The sequence below is a fragment of the Macaca thibetana genome, chromosome X, assembly GCF_024542745.1.
Source record: "Macaca thibetana thibetana isolate TM-01 chromosome X, ASM2454274v1, whole genome shotgun sequence".
Classification (NCBI taxonomy): Eukaryota; Metazoa; Chordata; class Mammalia; order Primates; family Cercopithecidae; genus Macaca; species Macaca thibetana.
Genome location: NC_065598.1, coordinates 124992690 through 125007213, shown reverse-complemented (window position 1 = coordinate 125007213; position 14524 = coordinate 124992690). Strand labels below are relative to the sequence as shown.

Here is a 14524-nt window from a genome sequence, read left to right as displayed (position 1 = left end):
TGATGTGTGTTTATATGTATTCTTGTGTGCCTGTTCTTGCTCATTAAACTGCAAGAGCTCCACGGGAATTGTCCACTTTGTGATGAAAGTTAGAAGATGATTTAAAAACAAGTTGAAACCTGGGATTTGGATTTTTTTTTCTTTACAATCTAGGGAATGAATGTTCTGCCTTTAGTACACATTCAGTTTATACTCTTACCAAATTTTCTCAAACTTTAATGTACATCAGAATCACCTGGGACAGCTCCCTAAAATTTAGATTCCAAGGCACCATCCCACTTAGGGTTTTATTGAATAGGTTGGGGTGGTGCCTCTTACTTTGCATTTCAAACAATCTCTACAGTAAATTATAGAACCAGTGGGTTCTGGGACTACATCTTGAAGGACATTAAGCACTTTTTTCCTTTTCATCTTTACCATAGATCCCCAAACGTTTCACTACCAAGGGTTTTTTATTATTTCTTTCCCTTCATGGACCCCATTTGACACACAGTTATATGTCACTTAGTATGTGCCAGACACCGATCGAAGGACTTTACAAATATTAGCTTATTTAATACTCATAACAACCCCATAATGTAGGTACTATATCTTTCCCCTTTTATAAATGAAGAAATTCAGGTACAGAGAGATTCAGTGATGACTTGCCCAAGCTTGTCCAACTAGTACATTTTTAGTCAGTTGAAGTCAAATTCATATGAAATTAACTGCCAGGCACAGTGGTTCACACCTGTACTCCCAGCACTTTGGGAGGCCGAGGCGGGCAGATCACAAGGTTAGCAGTTTGAGACCAGCCCGGCCAATATGGTGAAACCCTGTCCCTACTAAAAATACAAAAATTAGCTGGGTGTGGCAGTGGGTGCCTGTAGTCCCAGCTACTACTCGGGAGGCTGAGGTAGGAGAATCACTTGAACCCAGGAGGCGGAGATTGCAGTGAGCCAAGATCGTGCCACTGCACTCCAGCTTGGGTGAGAGATTGAGACTCCGTCTCAAACAAACAAACAAACAAAAACACTTTAAGATGTAAAATTCACTGGTATTTAGTACATTCCCAGTGCTGTACAACCACTACCTCTCTAGTTCCAAATTGTTTTCATCACCCTAAAATGAAACTCCCTACCTGTCAAGCAGTTGCTCCTTGTTTCCCCCTCCCCTCAACCTCTGGCAATTACCTATCTTTTTTCTGTTTCTGTGGATTTGCCTATTCTGGATATTTCATTTACATGGAATCATAGACCAGGCACAGTGGCTCAAGCCTGTAAAGCCAGCATTTTGGGAAGCCAAGACAGGAGGATCACTTCAGGCCAGGAGTCCAACACCAGCTTGGGCCATATAGCAAAACTCCACCTCTTTCCTTAAAGAACTAAAAGTAGAACTACCTTTTGAACCAGCAATCCCACTACTGAATATCTATCCAGAGGAAAATAAGTCATACTAGCCAGGCCCAGTGGCTCATGCCTGTAATCCCAGCACTCTCTGAGGCTGAGGCGGGTGGATCATGAGGTAAGGAGTTCAAGACCAGCCTGGCAACATAGTGAAACCCCCATCTCTATTAAAAATACAAAAGTTAGCTGAGCATGGTGACACATGCCTGTAATCTCAGATATTCAGGAGGCTGAGGCAGGAGAATCGCTTGAACCCGGGTGGCAGAGCTTGCAGTGAGCCGAGATCATGCCAGTACACTCCAGCCTGGGTGACAGAGACTCCATCTCAAAACAACAACGACAACAACAATAACAACAACAACAACCAGGGTGCAGTGGCTCACACCTGTAATCCCACCACTTTGGGAGGCCAAGGCGGGAGGATCACGAGGTCAGGAGATCGAGACTATCCTGGCTAACATGGTGAAACCCCGTCTCTACTAAAAATACAAAAAAAAAAAAAAAAAAAATTAACTGGGCGTAGTGGCAGGCACCTGTAGTCCCAGCTACTCAGGAGGCTGAGGCAGGAGAATGGCGTGAACCCGGGAAGTGGAGCTTGCAGTGAGCCGAGACTGTGCCACTGCACTCCAGCCTGGGAGACAGAGCAAGACTCCGTCTCAAAAAAAAAAAAAAAAAAAAGCCGGGCGCGGTGGCTCACGCCTGTAATCCCAGCACTTTGGAAGGCTGAGGCGGGCGGATCACGAGGTCAGGAGATCGAGACCATCCTGACGAACATGGTGAAACCCCGTCTCTACTAAAAATACAAAAAATTAGCCAGGCATGGCAGCGGGTGCCTGTAGTCCCAGCTACTCGGGAGGCTGAGGCAGGAGAAAGGCGTGAACCCGGGAGGCGGAGTTTGCAGTGAGCTGAGATCTGGCCACTGCACTCCAGCCTGGGCGACAGAGCGAGACTCTGCCTCAAAAAAAAAAAAAAAAAAAAGTAAAAAAAAAAGTCATACGTAAAAGATACTTGCACAGGCATGTTTATAGCAACACAATTCAAAATTGCAAAAATATAGAACCAGCCCAAATGCCCATCAATCAACGAGTGGATAAGGAAATTGTGAGATAGATAGATAGATAGATAGATAGATAGATAGACAGACAGACAGATAGATAGATATGCCGGGTATGGGGGGTGGCTCATGCCTGTAATCCCAGCACTTTGGGAGGCCAAGACAGGCAGATCACTTGAGGCCAGGAGTTCGAGACCAGCCATGGCCAACATGGCAAAACCCTGTCTCTACTAAAAATACAAAAATTAGCCGGACGTGGTGGCACATGCCTGTAATCCCAGCTACTCAGGAGGCTAGGTCATAAGAATCGCTTGATCCATGGAGGCAGAGCTTGCAGTGAGTCAAGATCGCACCACTGCACTCCAGCCTGGGTGACAGAGCAAGACAGTCTAAAAAAAAGAAAAAATTGTGAATGTGTGTATATATATATATACACACACACACAATGGAATACTACTCAGTCATAAAAAGGAACAAAATAATGGCATTTGCAGCAACCTGGATGGAACTGGAGACCATTATTCTAAGTGAAGTAACTCAGGGATGGAAACCCAAACATCATATGTTCTCACTCATAAGTGGGAGCTAAGCTATGAGGATGCAAAGGCATAAGAATGATACAAAGGACTTTTGGGTCTCAGGGGAAAGGGTGGGAGGGAGGTGAGGGATAAAAGCCTACACATTGGCCGGTGTAGTGGCTTATGCCTGTAATCCCAGCACCTTGGGAGGCCGAGGTGGGCAGATCACTTGAGATCAAGAGTTCGAGACCAGCCTGGGCAACATGGTGAAACCCTGTCTCTACTAAAAATACAAAAATTAGCTGGGTGTGATGGCGTGTGCCTGTAGTCCTAGCTACTAGGGAGGCTAAGGTAGGAGAATCACTTTTGAGACTCTGTCTCAAAAAAGAAAGAAAGAAAAGAAAATTCCAAAATCTGGTATGTCATTCTGCCTGAGTATTCTAACTAACTAGAATTTCACCACTGAACCTGGGCACGGTGGCTCAAGCCTGTAATCCCAGGACTTTGGGAGGCTGAGGCGGGTGGATTGCCTGAGTTCAGGAGTTTGAGACCAGTCTGGGCAACATGGCGAAACCCCATCTCTACTAAAAATACAAAAAATTAGCTGGGCATTGTGGCGGGCACCTGTAATCCCAGCTACTCGAGATGCTGAGGCACAAGAATTGCTTGAACCCAGGAGGCAGAGGTTGCAGTGAGCCGAGATGGCGCCACTGCACTCCAGCCCAGGCAACAGAGCAAAACTGTCTCAAAAAAAAACCAATAATAATAATTTCACCACTAAGGATGCACATGGCTATGTCTTGGGGGCCAAATATAAAGCCCCTTAACTGCCCCCCAAAAATGTGACAGCCTGTGCTGGACTTACCAGAGAGGCCTTCCAGACCTGAAGCTGAGGTGAGAATGCTGTCTCAACACAAGGCCGATCACATGATTTTGTCTCCTGAATTTTCAAGGGTGTGGACAAAAAGCAACTCAAACAGGCTTGCATCTCCTCTGGAGTTTTGTGATACCCACTGCCCACGGCTGAGAGCCCCATTTGATGTTCTAAGTGTTGCCCTCTCCAAAAGGGTCCCTTGTTGCTCCGAGACCGGATAACCAGGCTGGATTCAAAACCATTAGCCCCGCCTTTGCTTAGCAGAATAAAATGAACATCAAGGCAAGCCTTGAAGGGGGAAGATGCCACGAAACCTGTGCTGGAGAGGTGAGGGATGAATGAGGAGCAGTGAAGGCTTCTTCATCTCTGTAGTGCCAGGACCTAGCAGAAAGCCTGGCACCAATACGAAAGCGTTCAATGTGTGTTTGTTGACTGAATGTCTGACTGAAAGAGAGCCTTCTTCTTGGTCTGGAGGTCATCATGGAGGCATTGTAGAGCTGCTCTGTGGGGACAGAGAATGGAAGGAAGTTGGCACGGGTCTGGAGTGTCCTGCCAGGACCTACACAGACCATGTTTTTCTCTGCCTGAAAATTTCTCCCAGGCCTGCAAGTCTCAAAAGTAGATTCCTCCAAGCTCACGGTGTACTTTATTGGACTAAACTCAACTCAGGGAAACTTAACAGTGGCATAGTGTTGTGAGGAGAATCCAATGAGAGCACCTATATAAAAGCATATTGAGGCCTGGCGCGGTGGCTCACGCCTGTAATCCCAACACTTTGGGAGGCCAAGGTGGGCAGATCAAGAGGTCAGGAGTTCGAGACCAGCCTGGCCAATATGGTGAAACCCCGTCTCCACTGAAAAAAATTCAAAAATTAGCCGGGCGTGGTGGTGTGTGCCTGTAGTCCCAGCTACTCAGGAGACTGAGGCAGAAGAATCGCTTGAACCCAGAGGCAGAGGTTGCAGTGAGCTGAGATTGTGCCACTGCACTCCAGCCTGGGAGACAGAGCGAGTGTCCGTCTCAGAAAAAAAAAAAAAAAAAAAAAAAAAAAAGCATATTGAAAAAGATAGAGGGGCAGGGAATTCTTGATAACTCACCAATATCGACTTTGTGTGGTCTAAGTGACCCTTTGTATGTGCTATTTGGCCAGGTAGGTTTCTATGTACAGATCCTAACCCTGAACATGCACACGCACGACAGGCACTCCCACACATACACATTTTATAATGCAGTAGACTCCTGTGTGCCAAAACCCAAATAACTACAATCCTCAAAGAATCGGAATGCTTTTTTTGCAATACAATGCAATAATCCCTTACGTTTGTATGGGGCTTTGCGGGTCACAAAGTGCTTCCCCATCCATGACCCCATTTGTTTGCTGATTGATGTTCAGAACGGTTCCAAGGCTTTGCAGGATCCTGAAGGCCCTTGAAAAGACTCAAATAGCAATAACCTGTGGTGTGAATGGCCTTGGCTGTGTGCTGAGCCTCTGAACACCAAGCCTCTTGTTGTGACAGAGACATCCAGGGGTACAGCAACCTGCTGCCACAGACTTGCAGGGACTCAGCAGCACTTGGGAGACTGGGTTTGTAGGACATGATTCCTGCAGCTGAAAGGAGCTGAGACCCATCTGTACAAAATCAGTACTATACCAGCAACAGAGGAGGCCAAAGGGTTGGCGCACCCCTCCCTGATTTCATTCCATCAGCCATTCAATGGACAGACAGTGAACACTTGAGCTCCTTTCTCTGGCTCGTTCTGGGTATTGAGGGTACAGATGTAGCAAGACATGTTTCTCTCTTTCTCTCTCTCTCTCTCACACACAGACACACACACAAGGCTTCATCTGGAGCTCCAAACCCCCAGGGCTAACCTGCCTCTGCCATGCTCCTGTATTAAGAAGAATATTGGGGGCCAGGCATGGTAGCTCACGCCTGTAATCCCAGCACTTTGGGAGGCTGAGGCAGGCAGATCACGAGGTCAGGAGATTGAGACCATCCTGGCTAACACGGTGAAACCCTGTCTCTACTAAAAATACAAAAAATTAGCCAGCCGTGGTGGTGATTGCCTGTAGTCCCAGCTACTCAGGAGGCTGAGGCAGGAGAATGGCGTGAATCGGGAGGCGGAGCTTGCAGTGAGCCAAGATTGTGCCACTGCACTCCAGCCTGGGCGACAGAGCGAGACTCAAGCTCAAAAAAAAAAAAAAAAAGAAAAAGAAAAAATAGAAGAAGAAGAATATTGGAGGCCCGTGTGGTGGTCACGCCTGTAATCCCAGCATTTTGGGAGGCCGAGGCGGGTGGATCACGAGGTCAGGAGATCAAGACCATCCTGGCTAACATGGTGAAACCCTGTCTCTACTGAAAATACAAAAAATTAGCCGGGTGTAGTGGCAGGTACCTGTAGTCCCAGCTACTCGGGAGGCTGAGGCAGGAGAATGGCGTGAACACGGGAGGTGGAGTTTGCAGTGAGCCAAGATTGCACCACTGCACTCCAGCCTGGGCGACAGAGCGAGACTCCGTCTCAAAAAAAAAAAAAAAAAAAAAAAAAAGAATAATATTGGATAAACCAGATCCATGGGAGAAAAATGAAATTTTATAATGCATATTAAAAATAATAGTAATCCCTCACATCTGTACACAACTTAATAGTTTACAAAACACTTCCATCCCTATTCCTTTATTTGATCCTGGGTCCTGTCGTCGTCCTTCATATTCAAAGACAATCTTCTGATTGTGATCTCTATCTCCAGTGCGAGTGAAGCAAGGCTAAGGCAGGACCAGGAGGCCCTCCTGCACTCTATTAACAGACAAACATGGTGGGCTTTTTTCTCTTTCTCTTTCTCCCTCTCCTCCCCTCCCCTCCCCTCTCTTCCTCGCTTTCTCTTTTTCTCTCTTTCTGGAGTCTCTCTCATTCTGTTGCCCAGGTTGGAGTACAGTGGCACGATCTCAGCTCACTGCAACCTCGACTCCTGGGTTCAGCTGATTCTCCTGCCTCAGCCTCCAGAGTAGCTGGGATTACAGGCACACATCACCACACCGAGCTAATTTTTGTATTTTTATTAGAGACAGGTTTTTGCCGTGTTGGCCAGGTTGGTCTCGAACTCCTGGCCTCAACTAATCCACGCCTCCCCTCCACCTCCCAAAGTGCTGGGATTACAGGCGTGAACAACTGTGCCTGACCGGCTATTTTTTTTCACCCTTTTCTTTTTCTTCCTCCTTCTTTCTCTTGCTGTGCTGTCTGTGGAGCCTGAAGTTGCCTATGACTCAGCTTCCCAGTCTCCAGGGAGCCTGGCACCCTGGGGAAAAGGGCTGTTGGCCAGCTAGCCCCCCAAGCTGGGATGCCAAGTCTTTAACTCATGCAGAGTGAGGAAGGGAGATCCTCCTCTTTAGGCAGCCCTAAAGTGAGCCCCAGCCCACCTCAGCAAATTGGGCAGGCCTGCCATGGGAGAAAGGGAGCAATTTCAATAGAACAAGGAAAGGAGGGTTCCCTGAAGCTATTAGGAGGATGTGAAATGGGGCTCTGAAGCTGGGGAGGCAAGCCCTAAATTCATGCTTCACAAAGTGCAGACATAGGAACCTAGGCTTGCAGGAGAAGATGCTGGGGAAGGGAAAAGAGGAGTCCCCACTATGGTGGCTCACGCCTGTAATCCCAGCATTTTGAGAGGCCAAGGCGGGCAGACCACTTGAGGTCAGGAGTTCAAGACCAGCCTGGCCAACATGATGAAATCTTGTCTCTAATAAAAATACTAAAATTTGGGCCGGGCACAGTGGCTCACACCTCTAATCCCAGCACTTTGGGAGGCTGAGGTGGGCAGATCACTTGGGGTCAGGAGTTCCAGACCAGCCTGGCCAACATGATGAAACCCTGTCTCTACTAAAAATACAAAAATTAGCTGGGCGTGGTGGTACCTGTAGTCCCAGCTACTTGAGAGGCTGAGGCAGGAGAATCACTGGAACCCGGGAAGCAGAGGTTACAGCAAGCTGAGATGCTGCCATTGCACTCCAGCCTGGGTGACAAGAGCGAAACTCTGTCTCAAAAAAAACCAAAAAACCAAAAATTTGCAGTGAGCTGAGATGACCCCACGACACTCCAGCCTGGCAACAGAGTGAGACTCCATCTCAAAAAAAAAAAAAAAAAAGAGAAAAAAGAGTCCCCCACTGTATCTACTGGGTTTCTGGGCCTTTTAAGAAACCTACTTCACTCATCCATCCCCATTCCCTCACATACTCAAGTTTTTTTTGTTTGTTTTATGTTTGCTTGTTTTTTGAGATGGAGTTTCGCTCTTGTTGCCCAGGCTGGAGTGCAATGGCACCGTCTCGGCTCGCTGTTAACCTCTGCTTCCCGGGTTCAAGTGATTCTCCTGCCTCAACCTCTCAAGTAGCTGGGACTACAGGTACCACCACGCCCAGCTAATTTTTGTATTTTTAGTAGAGACACGGTTTCATCATGTTGGCCAGGCTGGTCTTGAACTCCTGACCTCAGGTGATAGACCTGGCTCGGCCCCCCAAAGTGCTGGGATTACAGGCGTGAGCCACCGCACCCCGACTAACGTATGTTCTTTCATTTGTCCAGTCTATTCGCTGAGCCCCCTTCTACCTCCATTCCTCTAATGTAGCCCCAATTTTTTGAGCTAGCGATGCTTTCAGTGAAAGCCCAACCCAGAGAGTTCTGAAGTCATCCCACCCAAACATTCTCAAATTCCCCCATCCATCCCTCTCTCTACATGGTTCTCAGCCCATAGCTGTGGCCATACCAGTCATGCCCTCCACCTGGCCCAGAGCCGCCCCAGATGGGAATGCCTAAGAAACGAGGGAGGAATAGGGGATATAAAAACCACGGTGCTGTGGTGGTTTGCAGTAGTAGAGGATCAAAGCCCATCTTCTCCTGGTGGGAGGGATCAGAGCTGTCTGTCTTGGCAGTTGCGAGCAGGGGGCCCAAGCAGCTGGGAAAGCTGCTGTCAGCTAGTGGCCAGGTTAAAAAGAGATGACGGTGTGAGTGACTGCCATGTCGGGGTGGGGAAAGAGACCCACGACCCCCTCCCTTCATCCCTGGACGTGACCAGCAATCCGTTGAGGCTTCCAACCTAGCCTAACGTCGGAAACTCCCTTCTCTCAGGAAAAGAGCTTCGTTCCAGCCCAGGAGCTTCCCTGGTTGAGCCCTCTTCTAGCCCTTGCCCTGACGTTTGGGGCCAGCCGAATTAGCATTGTCACTCTGGCAGTGGCAGCCAGTGTGGGGCGGGAGTGTGTAATTGCAACCACTTCCTGCCCCAGCTTGCCCTCGGGCTGGCCCCGCCCCTGAGGACAGTTGGGGCGGGGCCCAGGTATAGTGAGGGAGTCCAGTAGCGGATGGGGGGCGCTGGCTAGTGGGGCCGCCCTCCAGGGAAATCAGCTGAGACTCATAAAAGGGCGAGGGAGGGGGACGCCTTAGTTCCAGCCAACCATCACGAGAGGGCTGGGGCCTCGGGGCATTCTATTGGCACAACCCGTCCCTGCAAGGGAGGATCTAGACAACAGCCCCTCTCCGACTAGTATACTAGTATACGACTAGTTCCAATATTAGCTTTATTCATGAGCTCCGGACACGCTGAAGCCCCAGAGGAGAGGGGGAGGGAAGAGCTGGGGTCTACATGGAGGGATGCTCTCCTCTCTGCCTTGGCACTGCTCTCCGCCCCAGCAACTTGAGTCAGATAGAAGGGCCGGGAGCTGCGGAAGACTCTGGTGGTGCACACCACCATTAGCCTGCAAGTGTCTCCTGTCCTGGAGTTTCCCGGATTCCCTGGCAGGTTGTATGGTGGGTCTGTCTGGCTACCCTGGCCTGGGAATGCCCAACATGTACAAAGCCAGTCCTATATCAGGTGCTCTGGAGGTATAAAAGAAGCAGAAAAATGAGTTTGAGGCTGCACTGTGCTATGACTGCACCTGTGAATAGTCACTGCCCTCCAGCCTGGGCAGCATAGCAAGACCCTGTCTCTAAAATAAAAATAATTTTACTTTTTTTTTTTTTTTTTTTTTTTTGAGACAGAGTCTCTCTCTGTCGTCCAGGCTGGAGTGTGGTGGCACAATCTCGGCTAACTGCAACCTCCGCCTCCTCAAGCTATTCTCCTGACTCAGCCTCCTGAGTAGCTGGGACTACAGGCCTGCACCACCACGCCTGGCTAATTTTTGTATTTTTGTAGAGACAGAGTTTCACCATGTTGGCCAGGCTGATCTCGAACTCCTGAACTCAAGTGATCCGCCTGCCTCAGCCTCCCAAAGTGCTGGGATTACAGGTATGAGCCACTGTGCCTGGTCAGAAAATAATAATTTTTAAAAGAAAAAAAGCAGCAGAATGACAGCCCCCTCCTTTTGAAGAGCTGGATATCAACTGGACATTAGGGTGGCAGAGTGAACAGACTGTGCTTTGTAGTCAAAGATGGAGATTGTAGACCTGCCCTACCCCAGTGCATCAACTGTGTGACCTTGGGCAGCTTGCTTATCTTCTCTGAGCTTCAGCCTCCTGGTGTCTAAAGTGAAGCTACTAATACTTGCCTTATGAGGTGTGGTAAGGGTGAAGTAAGACATGCATGGGAGAGTGCTTTGAAAGCTGTGAAGCACTATACAAAGACAGGGATGATAGTATTAAATGGGGTGGAGGTGGGAGACAGGACCCTAATGGGAAATATGAGCAGGCACCTATGATTAGGGTTCATACTCTCCACTGGAGTGTTACAAGAGTGTGCTGTAGTGAGGCTATCTGAGGCAGGCGGGGGGTTAACTCTGCGCAGATTTCCAGTTGGAGGTGGGTCTGAGAGAGGAGATCCCCTAGGAAAAGGCGGTCAGGCGAGGTGGAGAAAAAGCCATAATTTCTCTCCTTTTGAGAAGGGCTTGCTACGGTCCTGGTTGCCTTAATCATGCCCGTGTGAAGAGAGGCCAGTGGTGGGTGACCGCGGCCCCACTACACAGTTTTGTTTAGGGGGAGGGGGTGGCCTGTCAGCCCTCAAAGTATAAGGCAGCAGCTGGAAGAGCGCCGCTTACTCACATACCACGCCTGCAGCGTGCACACGGCTCGCTGGAATGAGCCGGGAATGTCTCCTCTCCTCGCCCTCTGCAGACCGAGAGACGGAGAAGAACCGAGGGGAGCTGGGTGAGCCGAGCACATTCAATGACAGCTGCAAACCTATGGGCTTCTCGGTCCCCTTCACTCTCTGGCAAGGGCTGCCCAGCCCAGGTGACCCCTGCCTTCCCTTCTCTGATCAGCAACAGCCAGCCCTGCCTCCCCCTACGCTGGGATAGGGCCATCTTCACTTGCTTGGTAAGTTTTGGGGGAAGGGTGTACCCCTGTGTCGTGGTGGCACACGTGGTTGGGGATGCAACCATGTTTATGCATGTCAGCAGCCATGTGTGCAGGTTCAGGCAGGTGTCTGCATACAAACGTGTCACACATGTGCAAGCTCTAAGTGTCAAGAATTACAGGACTGACATTTCTGCTCCTGTCTGACTTTGGACCAGGGACCTTCTCATCTGTAAAATGAAAAGACTTGTACCAGAGCATCTCAGGGCCCTTTCAAGCTCAGATGTTCACTGTTTCTACTATGTAGGGCTGTGGCTGCTTAAAAAGTCAGGGCAGTGAAACAAAATCAGCCCAACCAGTTATGACGTTGCCTGTCGACACTTCAGATGTTTAGGTTTGGAGATTCAACTTTCAAAAGGCCATTTACTTGGCATCATGTAACATCTGTTCACTTTCCAAGGAGTGACACCCCGACTGTGGCATGATGGTATTTTGTGTATTTGCTTTGTTTGTGTGTTTACATGAACGTGAGAATATCTGTGGGCGCATGTTTAAGTTGCATCACAGGATATTAGTGCTGAACAAGATCCTGAAGTTCATCCCGTTGGATCCCCTTCCATTTCTAGTACGTTTATTCAATATCTCTTTTGTAAGCAAGGATCTGTGCAGGGAGCTCTGGAGATAAATAAGGCATAGTCTCTGCCCTCCAGGAGCTCCCCATCTATGGGGGAGAGAAACATGTCAACAAATAATTACAATACAATGTGATAATAGAGGTATAAATTCTAATCTATGGGAGCACAGGGGAAAGCCCAATTAATTCTGCCTGGGAATGTCTGTAATGGAAACTCGGCCGTGACAGTCTCACTTTACAATCATTCTACAGTCAATGAGTTTTCATCTTCAGTTTTCCACCTCCAAAATATTCTTCCTAGTTCTTCACTCCCCACCACCTCCTCTCAGCAAATCTAGGAAGATGCAATGAGTCGATGGCATCAAGGAGAACTTGGAAACCTCTAGTGAGCGGGAAGGGAGAAGTCCCTGGCTGGCAATGTGAAGCTATAGAATGAGTATGTCCACACAAACGACTAGTCTGCACAAGCCGAAAAGGATTGGCCAGATGGCATACTGATATCAAAATGGCCCACTGGGATCAACTGTGACCCACACTCCTTTCAGCTACAGGCCAGCGAGAGGTTCATGTGGGGACAGTTGAGGTTGCCTGGGTCAGTGGTTTAGCTAACGCTGAGGTAGGGTGGGGATTGAGAGGGAAGCCAAGGGAAGTGAGAGTCCAGTCCTTCCTGCCTGGCCAAAGGGGTGTGCGAATGGAGATCACTTTCAACAGGCATGCCCTTTGTGTTCTCTGCACTAGGAATGGGGCTCCCTTGCCCGGTGCCCCTGGTGAGCAGCAGCGCAGGTCTGTGAGATGGTGCTGAGGATAATGGGGCAGCCTAAGTCAAAGTGGAGGGCAGATTAGAGCAAAGCTAACTGGCCGTGGGAAGGAGGGCCAGTAAGTCCGCACTCTGCCTCAGGTTCTAACCACTGCCCCAGGTTCTAACCACTGCCCTATCCGCTCAGGAATTGACCGTGGGAGACAAATCTCCAGCCCCCCAACCTCCACCCCAGTCTAGCGTCCTTCCCCCTCTCGGCGGGCAGAAGACAACGCCCCCTCGGAGACTACCACCCCACCAGGGCGGGAGCACTCCCTCCTCCTCCCACCCCTCGATCCATAAAGCCAGGAGATGCTACCGCGAAGGGAACCCTGGGAGTGTGCCTTGAATGACCCCCAAACACATCTGGATTTTCGGAGTTCAGGCCAGCCCCCGAAACGGACCCCAGGGAAGTCCGCCAGAGAGAGGGAGCGGGGGAAGGGAGAGGCAGCACGGAGTTCAGGGCCTGCCTTTTAGGACTCCCGGCCCCACGACTAGGACCGTCCCAAACTTCCTGTTTCTTCCGGCCGCTCTGACCCCGGGGCTGCGGCTCCGAGATAGCTCAGGGCCTGGAAGTGCATGCTGGGTAAGCGCAGACGGACGGAGTAGGCGAGCTGCTCGCTGTCGCCGCGGCGCAGGGCCGGTGTGGGCGCGCGCGCTCGGCTTCCTTCCCCGGCGGTCACGCTTTGCATGTGGGATGGGCAGCGGGCAGGTGGCAAGGAGGCCCCCACGCCTAGGGCTCGGGGAGGAGCCGGGGCCTGGGCGGGGGCGGAGGGGGAGGGGGAGGGGGAGGAGGCGGCCCGAGGGGCGGGGGCGGGGGCCGGGAGTTGCTGTATTTTAAAGGGAAGCGGAGTTGCCTTCGTCGGAGGCCGAAGTTCGAGCCGGCCTCGCCGCGTCGAGTGCAGGAAATCCTGGAGGGGCAGCGCAGCCTGCTCGGCCCCCGACCCAGACCCGAGCTCTCGGGCCCCCCGCTGAAGCCCCAGGGGGTAGTTGAGGACGAGTAGAAGGAAGTCCTTTACTCAGACTAGAGAAAACTTAAGGAAACTGTTAACCCCCTCCCCAAAGGGGGTCCAGGTTTGGGATTTTTTTTTTTTTTTTTTTTAAAGTGCAGGCAAATGCTCGACTCCGGGGAGAAACTAAGGCGATCCCAATTGTTGAGGGGTGGAGGTCGGAAACGACAGCCCATTCCTCAGTACTTGGTCCTTAAGATCGGCTGCTTAAGGTTGCGGGGATGGGGTGGGAGGGGGGTGGGGAGGGAACCTATTGCTGCTACTTAGTCCCGCTTCAACGTTAGAGAGAGGAGGAGCTTTGGAAAGATGGTTAAATCCATGAAGGTGGTTAATTCCGAATAGAGGTTTAACCCCTACCTTTTCCCGCACCTTCCTTTGGGGCCACACCCCTTGCGCGAAACCCCATCTCGCTTCCACTCTTTCCATCTCTCATTATTCCGTACTCTCCAGCTCTGCCACATGTTTGCGTTGTATCTTAAGGGAACTGGTCTTATGCCCTCGCACGGGGGTTGATGTTGGACATAGGACGAGATGGGAGATAAGAGCACACAGCACACTCGGGCCCACTTCAGAGATTACTGCCCCCATTCTGAAGATGAAAGAAACCCGAGGCTGCCCAGAGAGCCCAATCTTTTGCTGAGCTCACACAGGGAATTAGGAATAGAGGTTTAAAACACAGCTTGAGGCCGGGCGCGGTGGCTCACGCCTGTAATCACAACACTTTGGCAGGCGGAGGCGAGAGGATTGCTTGAGGCCAGGAGGTCGAGACTGCCTTGGCCAACATAGCAAGACCCTATATAAAAAAAATTGTAACAAAACGCAGCTTGGGAATGGGAGCAGGGTTGATGCTTAAGACTCAATTAAGCAACCGTATCCCTCACCAAGTCTCTTCAGACACCCACCCCACTAGCTGAGTGCTACTTTAGCAAGCCTCGATTATTCTCTCTGATGGCACACTGCCGTAGGGCTATTTGACTGTGTTTTCGT

General features: G+C 50.2%; 1 protein-coding gene across 1 annotated transcript in view; it reads right to left on the bottom strand.

Annotated features, from left to right (window-relative positions):
• Positions 1-13941, bottom strand: part of RAB33A (RAB33A, member RAS oncogene family) — a 227423-nt gene extending 213482 nt beyond the window's left edge. Inside the window, exon 1 of the mRNA XM_050777478.1 lies at positions 13938-13941. The gene's annotated coding sequence lies outside the window, so the exon portion shown is untranslated. The remainder of the gene's footprint in view (positions 1-13937) is intronic.
• Between the last annotated feature and the right edge of the window lie 583 nt (positions 13942-14524).